This window comes from Phocoena phocoena, chromosome 19, assembly GCF_963924675.1.
Source record: "Phocoena phocoena chromosome 19, mPhoPho1.1, whole genome shotgun sequence".
Lineage (NCBI taxonomy): Eukaryota > Metazoa > Chordata > Mammalia > Artiodactyla > Phocoenidae > Phocoena > Phocoena phocoena.
The window spans coordinates 33,482,807-33,497,038 of record NC_089237.1 but is presented as its reverse complement, the minus strand read 5'-3'; the positions used below and the strand labels follow the sequence as shown (position 1 = coordinate 33,497,038).

At 35.9% G+C, this 14,232-nt stretch overlaps 1 protein-coding gene across 3 annotated transcripts in view; it reads left to right on the top strand.

The window, feature by feature from the left end:
• The window catches only part of STXBP4 (syntaxin binding protein 4), a 170,203-nt gene that overhangs the window by 48,405 nt on the left and 107,566 nt on the right, over window positions 1–14,232 (top strand). The window lies entirely within an intron of this gene.

Here is a 14,232-nt window from a genome sequence, read left to right as displayed (position 1 = left end):
TCATAAGTCTTAAATGTTATCTGTCATATATATAGGCTTTTTTTATTTTTTAAAAAAATAAATTATGCAGATGATACATGCTTTTTGGATAAATATATAAAATACATATAATCAAAAGTAAAAATTTACCTTGATCTCCTCTATCCTCCTCTCTCACTATTCCCTCATGCTATTCCCATCTTTAAATTTACCACAGAAAAGTACTCATATCGTAAGTGTAAACCCTCTGAAATTTTACAATCTGAACCATTCTTGTGTAATCAGCATCCACATCAAGAAACATAACGTTAAAGAAACTACCAGGACCCTGAAGTCTGTCTCCTACTCGCCGAGTTCCTTTCTAATTACTAGCGCTTGCCCTCCCCACCCCAAGTCAAGGTAACAGCTACTCTTTTGCTTCCAGCAACATAGATTGGTTTTGCTCTTTTTGTGCTTTACATAAAATGGAATTGTGAAGTCAGTTAACTTTGTAACTCATTTGTTCTCAAACCTTTGACACTTATATTGCCAAATCTTTCAGTCCTTTCTGTTATGAATTTTTGATACTGTTACATTATTAAAGAAGGTCTTCCCAATTTATATTACGTATTAACATATCATATATAGATAACTTATTTTTGTTTATTCATGAGGTTGGGCCCCAAATGGATAACCACGTGCACTTATTCCACCGTCATTTATTCAATAACCATCCTTTTCCACTTTTACCACTAATTTGAAATACAACTTTAATACATACTAAATTGCATCTGGATACACAGCTCTGTTTCTTTCTATTTTTTTTTTAAGCATCTTTATTGGAGTATAATTGCTTTACATTGTTGTATTCGTTGCTGCTGTATAACAGTGAATCAGCTATACGTATACATATATCCCCATATCCCCTCCCTCTTGCATCTCCTTCCCTCCCTCCCTATCCCACCCCTCTAGGTGGTGGTCACAAAGCACCGAGCTGATCTCCCTGTGCTATGCAGCTGCTTCCCACTAGCTATTTTATATTTGGTAGTGTATATATGTCCATGCCACTCTCTCACTTCATCCCAGCTTACCCTTCCCCCTCCCCATATCCTCAAGTCCATTCTCTACATCTACATCTTTATTCCTGTCCTGCCCCTAGGTTCTTCAGAAACTTTTTTTTTTTTTAGATTCCATATATATGTGTTAGCATATGGTATTTGTTTTTCTCTTTCTGAATTACTTCACTCTGTATGACACACTCTAGGTCCATCCACCTCACTACAAATAACTCAGTTTTTGTTTCTATTTATGGCAGAGGAATATTCCATTGTATATATGTGCCACATCTTCTTTATCCATTTATCTGTCACTGGACACTTAGGTTGCTTCCATGTCCTGGCTATTGTAAATAGAGCTGCAATGAACATTTTGGTACATGACTCTTTTTGAATTATGGGTTTTTCAGGGTATATGCCCAGTAGTGGGATTGCTGGGTCATATGGTAGTTCTATTTTTAGTTTTTGAAGGAACCTCCATACTGTTCTCCATAGTGGCTGTATCAATTTACATTCCCACCAACAGTGCAAGAGGGTTCCCTTTTCTCCACACCCTCTCCAGCATTTATTGTTTGTAGATTTTTTGATGATGGCCATTCTGACCGGTGTGAGGTGATAGCTCATTGTAGCGCTGATTTGTATTTCTCTAATGATTAGTGATGTTGAGCATCCTTTCATGTGTTTGTTGGCAGTCTGTATGTCTTCTTTGGAGAAATGTCTGTTTAGGTCTTCTGCCCATTTTTGGACTGGGTTGTTTGGTTTTTTGATATTGAGCTGCATGGGCTGCTTGTATATTTCAGAGATTAATCCTCTGTCAGTTGCTTCGTTTGCAAATATGTTCTCCCATTCTGAGGGTTGTCTTTTCGTCTTGTTTATGGTTTGCTTTGCTGTGCAAAAGCTTTTAAGTTTTATTAGGTCCCATTTGTTTATTTTTATTTCCATTTCTCTAAGAGGTGGGTCAAAAAGGATCTTGCTGTGATTTACGTCATAGAGTGTTCTGCCTGTGTTTCCCTCTAAGAGTTTTATAGTGTCTGGCCTTACATGTAGGTCTTTAATCCATTTTGAGTTTATTTTTGTGTATGGTGTTAGGCAGTGTTCTAATTTCATTCCTTTACATGTACATAGCTCTCTTTCTAAACAAACCTCTGTTCCCTTGATCCATTTCTCTCTGCCACTACGTTATTATTTTAATTGCTCTAGCTTTTTAGTTCTAGGTTCATTGTTTAGTTCTAGGTTCATTGCTATTGTTAGGTTAAGTCTAATATTTTTTTAACTTCTTGATTTTGATCATCTGCATGATCTTTAGAATCATTTTACCATGGTAATAAAATTTCAATTGGGACTTTCTTTTTTTACTTGGAATTACATTGAATATAGAGGGTGGTTTGGGAGAAGCGAACGTGATTTGTTTCTCCATTCATTTAGATCTTTGTTGATGTTTTGGAAAGAAACAAATATATCTTGCTTCATGTAGGTCTTAAGTATTTCTTGTTAGATCTGAATAAGTATGCTATAGTTTGATGCTATTGGAAATGGGAATTTTTTTACCATTATATTTTCTAATTGATGATTAATAAAGATTAATTTTTTTTTTTAACATCTTTATTGGGGTATAATTGCTTTACAATGGTGTGTTAGTTTCTGATTTATAACAAAGTGAATCAGCTATACATATACATGTGCTCCCATGTGTCTTCCCTCTTGCGTCTCCCTCCCTCCCACTCTCCCCCTCCCACCCCTCCAGGCTGTCCCAAAGCCCCGAGCTAATATCCCTGTGCCTTGCGGCTGCTTCCCCCTAGCTATCTACCTTACTACGTTTGTTAGTGTGTATATGTCCATGACTCTCTCTCGCCCTGTCAAAACTCACCCTTCCCCCTCCCCATATCCTTAAGTCCGTTCTCCAGTAGGTCTGCGCCTCTATTCCTGTCTTATCCCTAGGTTCTTCATGACATTTTTTCCCCTTAAATTCCATATATATGTGTTAGCATACGGTATTTGTCTTTGTCTTTCTGACTTACTTCACTCTGTATGACAGACTCTAGGTCTATCCATCTCATTACAAATATTAAAGATTAATTTTTGAATGGTTATTCTCTGTGATGCCACTTTATTGAACTCCCTTATGCCAGTTATTTTTCAGTTATTTATCTTAGGTTTTCTAGGTAGACATTTGAAATTAATTACTTTGTCTCCTTCACAAATTTTTACTTTTTCTAAATACTGTTGAATAGGAGCTACAAAAATGAACAAGAAATTAATTTCCATGATATTTGAGTCATTTTACATTTTTGATTTTTTAAAAGAAGGTAGCATTATCTTACTTAATGAATAAGTTTTACAGTTCACCATTGAACTACTCAGGTTTGAACTGCATGTGTACACTTACACATGGATTTTTTTTTTTTTCCAGTGGTATATACTGCAATACTATACAATCTGAGGTTGGTTAAATCCTTAAGTGCAAAACCACAGATGTGGAGGGCCTACTGTATAGTCATACTTGGATTTTCCACCCTGTGGAGGATCAGTGTCCCTAACCCCCCACATTGTTCAAGGGTCAGCTGTATACCATTCCAATTCTTTTTGTTTGTTTGTTTTTGTGTTTTTGTTTTGTTTTGTTTTGTTTTGTGGTACGTGGACCTCTCACTGTTGTGGCCTCTCCTGTTGCGGAGCACAGGCTCTGGACGCGCAGGCTCAGCGGCCATAGCTCACGGGCCTAGCCACTCCGCGGCATGTGGGATCCTCCCGGACCGGGGCACGAACCCATGTCCCCTGCATCAGCAGGTGGACTCTCAACAACTGCACCACCAGGGAAGCCCCCATTCCAATTCTTGTGAAACAGTTTAAGTAATAGAAATGTTATCTGTTCCTTGAAGGTTTGAAAATGTTTCATATACCAAGTGATTTGGGCCTAGATCTTTCAGGAGAAGAGATATTTCCTACTTATTTTAATGTCTTCTAAGGTTGTTCTATTCAGGGTTTTGTTCTCTTCTTGAATAATTTTGTTAATGTACATCTTCCTAGAAAAATTTTCCTTTCATCAAGATATTAAAATTTACCAAACATTAACATAGAATTTTTTTAGATTTTTAATCCTTATTTTTGATGATGTTGCTTTTTATTTCATAGATGTACTGCACTTTTTTTTTTCTTTTTTCTTTTTTTTTTTTTTTTGCCACACCACATGGCTTCTGGGATCTCAGTTCCCCAACCAGGGATTGAATCCAGGCCTCCACAGTGAAAGCACTGAATCCTAACCACTAGACCACCAGGGAACTCACAACACAATTTTTACAAGTAATCACACCCATAAGTTTCTATAGGTCATATTTTAATAATGACTCAACAGTATATAATGTTTCCTTATTTTAAAGTGTTTTAAATATTTTCTAGTTATATAGTTCCCTTTTGATTACTGATTTCTAGTTTAATTCCAGAGGTTAGAGAGCATATTCTATGTGGTATTGATCCTTTGACCATATACCCAGCATATAGTCAATTTTATGGAATGTTTCCCATCTTGTGGAAAGCATGTATATTCTACAGTTGTTGAGTGCAGTGCTTCCCATATGTCAGTTAGGTCACAGTTGTTAGTCATGTGGTTCACATTTTCCATTTACCTTTAGAATTTTCTATTTCATTAATCTTTCTTTGGTCACCTTTTATTGTATTGTCTGTTACTGAGAGAGAGGTGTTTTATAATCTCTATTTAGTTCGGCTAATTTTCGCTTAACATATCCTAAGCCTGTATTATTAGGTGTATACTATTTAGTATTGTTGTATTCTGACAAGATATTGATTCTCTTCATTTCTAGAATGTTTCTTGCCTTAAAATCAACTTAGTCTAATTGTGTAATGGTTGGTGGTTTGGTTTGGTTTCCAATTACTATAAATATAGTTTTGTTGTTGTTGTTTTTTAGCTGTGTTGCATCTTTGTTGCTGTACGTGGGCTTTCTCTAGTTGCGGGGAGTGGGGGCTACTCTTCTTTGTGGTGCGCGGGCTTCTCATTGCGGTGGATTCTCTTGCTGTGGAGCACAGGCTCTAGGTGCACGGGCTTCAGTAGTTGCAGGACACGGGCTCAGTAGTTGTGGCACGTGGACTCAGTAGTTGCTGTGTGGAGGCTCTAGGGTGCACGGGCTTCAGTAGCTGTGGTGTGTGGGCTCAGTAGTTGTGGCTTGCAGGCTCTAGAGCTCAGGCTCAGTAGTTGTGGCACACGGGCTTAGTTGTTTTGTGACATGTGGCATCTTCCCAGACCAGGGATCAAATCCATGTCCCCTGCATTGGCAGGTAGATTCTTTCTTTTTTTTTTTTTTTTTTTACATTTTTCTAAATTTATTTATTTATCTATTTATGGCTGTGTTGGGTGTTCGTTGCTGTGTGAGGGCTTTCTCCAGCTGTGGTAAGCGGGGTCCACTCTTCATCACGGTGCGCGGGCCTCTTACTGTCGCGGCCTCTCTTGTTGCGGAGCACAGGCTCCAGACGCGCAGGCTCAGTAATTGTGGCTCACGGGCCTAGTTGCTCTGCGGCATGTGGGATCTTCCCGGACCAGGGCTCGAACCCGTGTCCCCTGCATTGGCAGGCAGACTCTCAACCACTGTGCCACCAGGGAAGCCTGGCAGGTGGATTCTTAACCACTGCACTAGCAGGGAAGTCCCATAAATATAGTTTTTAAAGTTATAATTAAGATGAAATATTAGTTTCAGGTGTACAACATTGAGAATGATATTTTTATACATTATGCAATGATTACGACAATAAAACCAGTTATTACCCATCACCATACAAAGTTGTTACAATATTTTTGACTGTATTCCTTATGTATAACTTACAGCCCTGTGACTTATTTATTTTATATCTGGAAGTTTGTACCTCTCAATCCCCTTCACCTATTCTGCATCCACCCTGTTCTGTCTCCCCTCTAGCAACCACCTGTTCTCTATTTATGAGTCTGTTTCTGTTATATTTTGTTCATTTTATTTGTTTGTTTTGTTTTTTAGGTTCCACATGTAAATGAGATCATACAGTATTTGTTTTTTTCTGTCTGAGTTATTTTACTTACCATGATATCCTTCAAGTCCATCCATGTTGCCACAGATGGCGAGATTCTTTTTTATGGCTGAGTAATAGTATGTATATATCATGTATAATATATATAACATTATATCATTATATATATATATGTTTACATATACATACCACATCTTTATTTATTCATCCATCTCTGGACACTTAGGTTGCTTCCATATCTCGGCTTTTGTAAATAATGCTGCAACAAAATACATATATCTTTTTGAATTAGTGTTTTATTTTTCTTCAGATAAATACCCAGAAGTGGAATTGCTGGATCATATAGTAGTTCTCTTTTTAGTTTTTTGAGGAACCTTCATACCATACTGTTTTCCAAAGTGGCTGCAACAATTTACAATCCCACCAACAGTGCATGAGGGTTCCTTTTCTCCACATCCTCACCAACACTTGTTGTTTGCTGTCTTTTTGATAATAACCATTGTTGACAGGTGTGAGGTGATATCTCACTGTGGTTTTGGTTTACATTTCCCTGATGATTAGTGATGTTGAGCACCTTTTCATGTTCCTGTTGGCCATCTGTATATCTTCTTTGGAAAATGTCTCTTCAGATCCTCTGCCCACCTTTTTTTCTTTCTTTTTTTGATAAATTTACTTTATTTTATTTAATTATTTTTGGCTGTGTTGGGTCTTCATTGTTGCACGCAGGCTTTCTCTACTTGCAGCGAGCAGGGTCTACTCCTCATTGTGGTGCACGGGCTTCTCATTGTGGTGGATTCTCTTGTTGCGAAGCACTGGCTCTAGGCATGTGGGCTTCAGTAGTTGTGGTGCACGGGCTCAGTAATTGTGGCTCATGGACTCAGTAGCTGTGGCTTGTGGGCTCTAGAGCGCAGGCTCAGTAGTTGTGGAGCACGGGCTTTGTTGCTCCGTGGCATGTGGGATCTTCCCAGACCAGAGCTTGGATGCCTGTCCCCTGCATGAGCAGGTGGATTTTTAACCACTGTGCCACCAGGGAAGCCCCCTCTGCCCATTTTTAATTGGGGTATCTGTTCTTTGATAATGAGTTGTATGAGTTCTTTTTATATTTTGGATATCAACACCTTATTGGATATATCATTTCCAAATGTCTCTCATTCAGTAGGTTGCCTTTTTGTTTTGTTGGTGGTTTCATTCTCTGTGCAAAAGCTTTTTAGTTCGGTGTAGTCCCATTTGTTTATTTTTGCTTTTGTTACCCTTGCTTGAGGAGACATATCCAAAAAAATATTGTTAAGACTGATGTCAAAGTGTGTGCTGCCTATGATTTCTTCTAGGAGATTTATAGTTTCAGGTCTTACACTTAAGTCTTAAATTCACTTTGTGTTTTGTGTGTGTGTGTGTGTGTGTGTGTGTGTGTGTGTATGGTGTAAGAAAGTAGTCCAGTTCATTCTTTTGCATGTAGCTAATTTTCTCAGCACCATTTATTGAAGGGACTGTATCTTCCCCATTGTATATTCTTGCCTCTTATGTCATAGATTAATTGACTATGTAAGTGTGGGTTTATTTCAGGGCTCTTGATTCTGTTCCATTGATCTATGTGTCTGTTTTGGGCCAGTACCATACTGTTTCGATTACTGTACCTTTGAAGTGTAGGTTCATGTCTGGGAGCATGATACTTCCAGCTTTGCTCTTCTTTTTCTCAAGATAGCTTTGAACAAACCGATCACTAGAAATGAAAACAAACTGATCACTAGAAATGAAATAGAATATGTAATTTAAAAAGACTCCCTATAAAGAAAAGTCCAGGACCAGATGGCTTGTTTGAATTCTACCAAACATAAAAGAAGACCTTTTACTGATCCCTCTCAAACTCTTCCAAAATACTGGAGAGGAGGGAACACTCCCAAAGACATTCTATGAAGCCACCATCACCCTGGTAACAAAACCAAAGATACCATGAAAAAAGAAAATTACAGGCCAATTTCTCTGATGAATATAGATGCAGAAATTCTCAACAAAATATTAGCAAACTGAATCCAACAATACATAAAAAAGATCATACACTGTGACCAAGTGGGATTCGTCCCCAGTTCACAAGGATGGTTCAACATATGCAAATCAATCAATGTGATACACCACACCAACAAAAGAAAAGACAAAAACTACATGATTATCTCAATAGATGCAGAAAAAGCATTTGACAAAATTCAATGTCCATTTGTGATAAAAATTCTTACCAAAGTGTTATATAAGGAACATAACTCAACATAATAAAAGCTATTTATGACAAACCCACAACCAATATAATACTCAATGGTAACAAGCTGAAAACCTTCCCACTAAAATCTGGAACAAGACAAGGATGCCCACTCTCATCACTTCTCTTCAATGTAGTATTAGAATTCCTAGCCACAACAATCAGACAAGAAAAAGAAATAAAAGTTATCCAAGTTGGAAAAGAAGAGGTAAAATTGTCATTATATGCAGATGACATGATACTCTATATAAAAAACCCTAAAGACTCCACACAAAAACTGCTAGAACTGATAAATGAATTCAGCAAGGTAGCAGGGTACAAGATTAACATACAGAAATCGGTTTCATTTCCTTACACTAACAATGAAATATCAGAAAGGGAATATAAAAATACAATACCTTTTAAAATCACACCAGAAGAAATAAAATGGGAATAAACCTAACCAATGAGGTGAAAATCTTATATGTTGAGAACTATAAAACATTAGTAAAGGTAATTGAAGATGGTTCAAAGAAATGCAAAGATATCCCATCCTCTTGGATTGGAAGAATTAATATTGTTAAAATGGCCATACTACCCAAAGCAATATACAGATTTAACCCAATCCCCATCAAATTACCCATGACATTTTTCATAGAACTAGAACAAATAATCCTAAAATTTATATGTAACCATAAAAGACTCAGAATTCCCAAAGCAATTCTGAAGAAAAAGAAGGAAGCCAAAGCAGTTCTGAGGAAAAAGAAGAAAGCAGGAGGCATAATCCTCCCAGACTTCATACAATACTAAAAAACTACAGTAATGCAAGCGGCATGGTATTGGCACAAAAACAAATACTTACATCAATGGAACCTAATAGAGAGCCCAGAAATAAACCCACATACCTATGGTCAATTAATCTTTGACAAAGGAGGCAAGAGTATAAAATGGGTAAAAGACAGTCTCTTCAGCAAGTGAGAAAGTTGTACAGCTGCATGAAATGAATGAAGTTAGGACACACCCTCACACCATACAGAAAAATAAACTCAAAATGGCTTAAAGACTTAAATGTAAGACAAGACACCATAAAACTCCTAGAAGAGAACATAGGCAAAACATTCTCTGAGGCAAATTGTACTAGTGTTTTCTTAGATCAGTCTCCCAAGGCAATAGAAATAAAAACAAAAATAAACAAATGGGATCTAATCACACTTACAAGCTTTTGCACAGCAAAGGCAACCAAAAACAAAACAAAAAGACAGTCTATGGGATGGGAGAAAATATTTGCAAATGATGCAACCGACAAAGGCTTAATTTCCAAAATATACAGACAGTTCATATAACTCAACTCAACAACAACAACAAAAACAAACAACCCAATCAAAAAATGGGCAGAAGACCTAAATAGACATTTCTCAAAAGAAGACATACAGTTGGCCAATAAGCACATGAAAAGATACTCAACATCACTAATTATTAGAAAAATGCAAATCAAAATTACAGTGAGGTACCACCTCACACCAGTCAGAATGGCCATCATTAAAAAGCCTACAAATAACAAATTCTGGAGAGGGTATGGAGAAAAGAGAACCCTCCTACACTGTTGATGGGAATGTAAGTTGGTGCAGCCACTATGGAAAACAGTATGGAAGTCAAACACATGTCCGGACAAAACTCTAATTCCAAAGGATACATGCACTCCTATGTTCATAGCAGCACTAGTCACAATAGCCAAGACATGGAAACAACCTAAGTGTCCATCAAAAATGAATGGATAAAGATGCGGTACATATATACTATGGAATACTACTCAGCCATAAAAAAGAACAAAATAATGCCATTTGCAGCAACATGGATGCAACTAGAGATGGTCATACTAAGTGAAGTAAGTCAGAAAGGGAAAGACAAATACAATATATCACTTATATGCAGAATCTAAAATATGACACAAATGAACCTATCTACAAAGCAGAAACAGACTCTCAGACATAGAGAACTGACTTGTGTTTGCCAAAGGGGGTGTGTGGGAGGGTTGGACTGGGAATTTGGGGTTAGGAGATGCAAACTATTATATATAGAATGGATGGACAACAAGGTCCTACTGTATAGCACAGGGAACTATATTCAATGTCCTGGGATAAACCACAATGTAAAAAGAATATAAGAAAGGATATATATATATATATCCTTTATATATATATCCTAAAAGATTGTTTTGGTTATTAGGGGTCTTTTGTGGTTCAATACTAATTTTAGGATTATTTGTTCTAGTTCTGTGAAAAATGTCATTGATATTTTGATAGGGATTGCACTGAATCTGTAGATTGCTTTGGGTAGTGTGGACATTTTAACAATATTGATGCTTCCAGTCCATGAGTACAGTATATCTTTTTATTCTTTTCTGTTGTCTTCAACTTTTTCCTCTATGTCTTATACTTATCAGAGTACAGGTCTTTCACCTCTCTGTTTAAATTTATTCCTAAATATTTTATTCTTTTTGATGCAGTTGTAAATGGAATTGTTTTCTTGATTTCTCTTTCTGATAGTTCATTATTAGTGTACAGAAATGCAACAGATTTCTGTATATTAGTTTTGTATCCTGCAACTTTACTGAATTCATTTATTAATCCTAGTAGTTTTTTGGTGGCGTCTTTGGGTTTTTTTATATATAGTATCAATAGTGACAATTTTACTTCTACCTTTCCAATTTAGATGCCTTTTATTTCTTTTTCTTATCTGATTGCTCTGGCTGGGACCTCCAATACTGTGTTGAATAAAAGTGGATGCAAGAATGAGCGTCCTTGTCTTGTTCCTGGTGTTAGCAGAAATGCTTTCAGCTTTTCAATGTGGAATAGTATGTTGGCTGTGGTTTTCTCATGTATGGCTTTTATTATGTTAAGGTGTGTTCCCTCTATATCCACTTTGTGAGAGTTTTTATCTGAAATGGATGTTGAATTTTGTCAAATGCTTTTTCTGCATCCTTTTGCATGATCACATGGTTTTTATCCTCTGTTTTGTTCATGTGGTATATCACATTGTTTTATTTACAGATGTCAAACCATCCTTGAATCCCTGGAATGAATCCTAATTGATCATGGTGTATGATTCTTTTAATCTGTTGTTGAATTTGGTTTGCTAATATTTTATTAATTTTTGCATCCATGTTTATCAAGGACATTGTCCTATAATTTTTTGTATGTGTGCTGTGTCTTTGTTTTTGGTCTCAGGGTAATGCTGGCCTTGTAAAATGAATTTGGAAGTGTGGCCTTCTCTTTAGTTTTCTGGAGTAATTTGAGAAGTATAGGGATTAACTCTTCTTTCAGTGTTTGGTAGAAGTTACCTATGAAGCCATCTGGATCTGGACTTTTGTTTTGGGGGAGTTTTTTGATTATGTATTAATTTCCTTACTAGTAATCAGTCTATTCATATTTTCTATTTCTTCATGACTCTTTCATGGAAGATTGTCTGTCTCTAGGAATTTATCTATTTCTTCTAGATTGTCTAGTTTGGCATATCATTTTTCATAGTGTTTTCTTATGATCCTTTGTATTTCTGTGGGTCCATTGTAATTTCTCTTTTATTTCTGATTTAATTTATTTGGAGTTTATTTTTTTCTTGATGGCTGAAGGTTTGTCAATTTTATTTATCTTTTCAAAGAACCAACTCTTAGTTTCATTGATCCTTTCTATTGCTTTTTAAATCTCTATTTCATTTACTTTTGCTCTGATCTTTATTTCTTTCCTTCTACTAACTTGTTCCTCTTTTTCCACTTCCTTTAAATTTACACTTAGATTGTTTATTTGAGATTTTTTCTTGTTTCCTGAGGTAGGACTTTATTGCTATAAACTTCCTTCTTAGAACTGCTTTTGCTGCATTGCATAGATTTTGGACAGTTGTGTTTCCATTTTCATTGTCTCAAGGTATTTTTTAAAATTTCCTCTTTGATTTCTTCATTGACTCATTGGTTGTTTAGTTGCCTGATGTTTCCACCTGTTTTCTTTACAATTTTCTTCTTGTAGTCTTTCTACTGTGGTCAGAAAAGTTGCTTGGTATGATTTTAGTCTTCTTAAATTTACTGAGACTTGTTTTGTGGCCTAACATATGATCTGTCATGGAGAATGTTCCATGTGCACTTGAAAGAATGCATGTTCTGCTGCGTTTAATGGAATGTTCTGTATATATCTATTAGGTTCATGTGATCTAATGTGTTGTTTAAGGCCAGGGTTTCCTTATTGATTTTCTGTCTGGATGATCTGTCCATTGATGTAAGTGGGTTATTAAAGTCCCTTATTATTGTATTGCTATCTACTTCTCCTTTTATGTCTGTTAACATTTGCTTTGTATATTTAGGTGATTCTGTGTTGGGTGCATAAATGTTTACAAGTGTTATATTCTCTTGTTGGATTGACCCCTTGTCTTTTGTTATAGTCTTTGTTTTAAAGTCTATTTAATCTGATATGAGTATTGCTACCCGAGCTTTCTTTTGTTTCCATTGTATGTAATCTCTTCCCATGCCTTCACTTTCAATCTATTTGAGGCTTTAGATCTGAGGTAAGCCTCTTGCAGGCAGCATATAGATGGGTCTTTTTTTTTTTTTTTTCTTTAATCAGTGGCTTTTGATTGGAGCATTTAGTCCATTTACACTTAAAGTAATTATTGATAGGTATGTATTTATTACCACTTTAGTTGTTTTCTGGTTGTTTTTGTAGTTCTTCTCTGTTCCTATTTTCTTCTCTTGGTTTGTTTCTTTGTGATTTGTTGGATTTCTTTAGTTTATATTTGGATTCCTTTCTTTTTATTTTTTGTGTATCTATTAAAGGTTTATGGTTTGTGGTTGCTGTGAGGGTCTTATATATTGACCTGTGTATAGCCATCTGTTTTAAACTGATAGTCACTTAATTTTGAAGCCATTATAAAAACACTACGTTTTTATCTTCTCCACACATTTTATGTTTTTGATGTCATATTTTACATCTTTTTATTCTCTGAATCCCTTAACTACTTACTGTAGTTACAATTGATTGTATTACTTTTGTCTTTTAACCTTTGTACTGGCTTTTTAAATGGCTGATCCCTTGCCTTCACTATATATTTGCCTTTACCAGTGGGATTTTTTTCTTCCTTCCATATGTTGTCTTATTTCTAGTTACAGCCTTTTCTTTTCTGCTTAAAGAAGACCTTTTAACATTTCTTGTCTGACTGGTTTAGTGGTGATGAACTCCTTTGTCTGGGAAACCCTTTATCTCTCCTTCAATTTTAAATGATAACCTTGCCAGATATTATATTTTATTTTATTTTTTCTTTTAGCACTTTAAATATATTATGCCACTCCCTTCTGGCCTGTAAATTTTCTGCTGAAAAATCAGCTGATGGTCTTATGGGGTTTCCCTTGTATGTGATTAGCTATATTTCTCTTGCTGCCTTTAAGATTCCCTCTTTTGCCATTTTAATTATAATATATTTCAGTGAGAATCTCTTTGGGTTCATCTTTTTGGGGACTCTGTGTTTCCTGTACCTGAATGTCTGTTTTCTTTTCCAGGTTAGGGAAATTTTTATTTCATTTTTTTCTTCAAATAAGCTTTTATTTCTACAAATAAGTTTTTTGGCCCTTTTTCTCTTCTCCTTATAGAACCCCTATAATGTAAATGTGGTACTCTTGATGTTGCCCTAGAGGTCTCTTAAACTCTCTTCATTTTAAAAACTTCTTTCTTCTTTTTGCTGTTCTGATTGTGTGATTTCCACTATTCTGTCTTCCAGATCACTTATCTATTCTCCTTTATTATCTAGTATGCTGTTATTCTCTCTATTGTATTCCCTCTATTGTATTGTATTCTTCAGTTCTGATTAGTTCTTATATTTTCTAAGTGTTTGTTGAAGTTCTCACTGTGTTCCTTCATTCTTCTGAGTTTGGTAAGCATCCTTATGTCCGTTTCCTTGAGCTCTTTATCGGGTAAATTATTTATCTCCATTTCATTAAGGTTT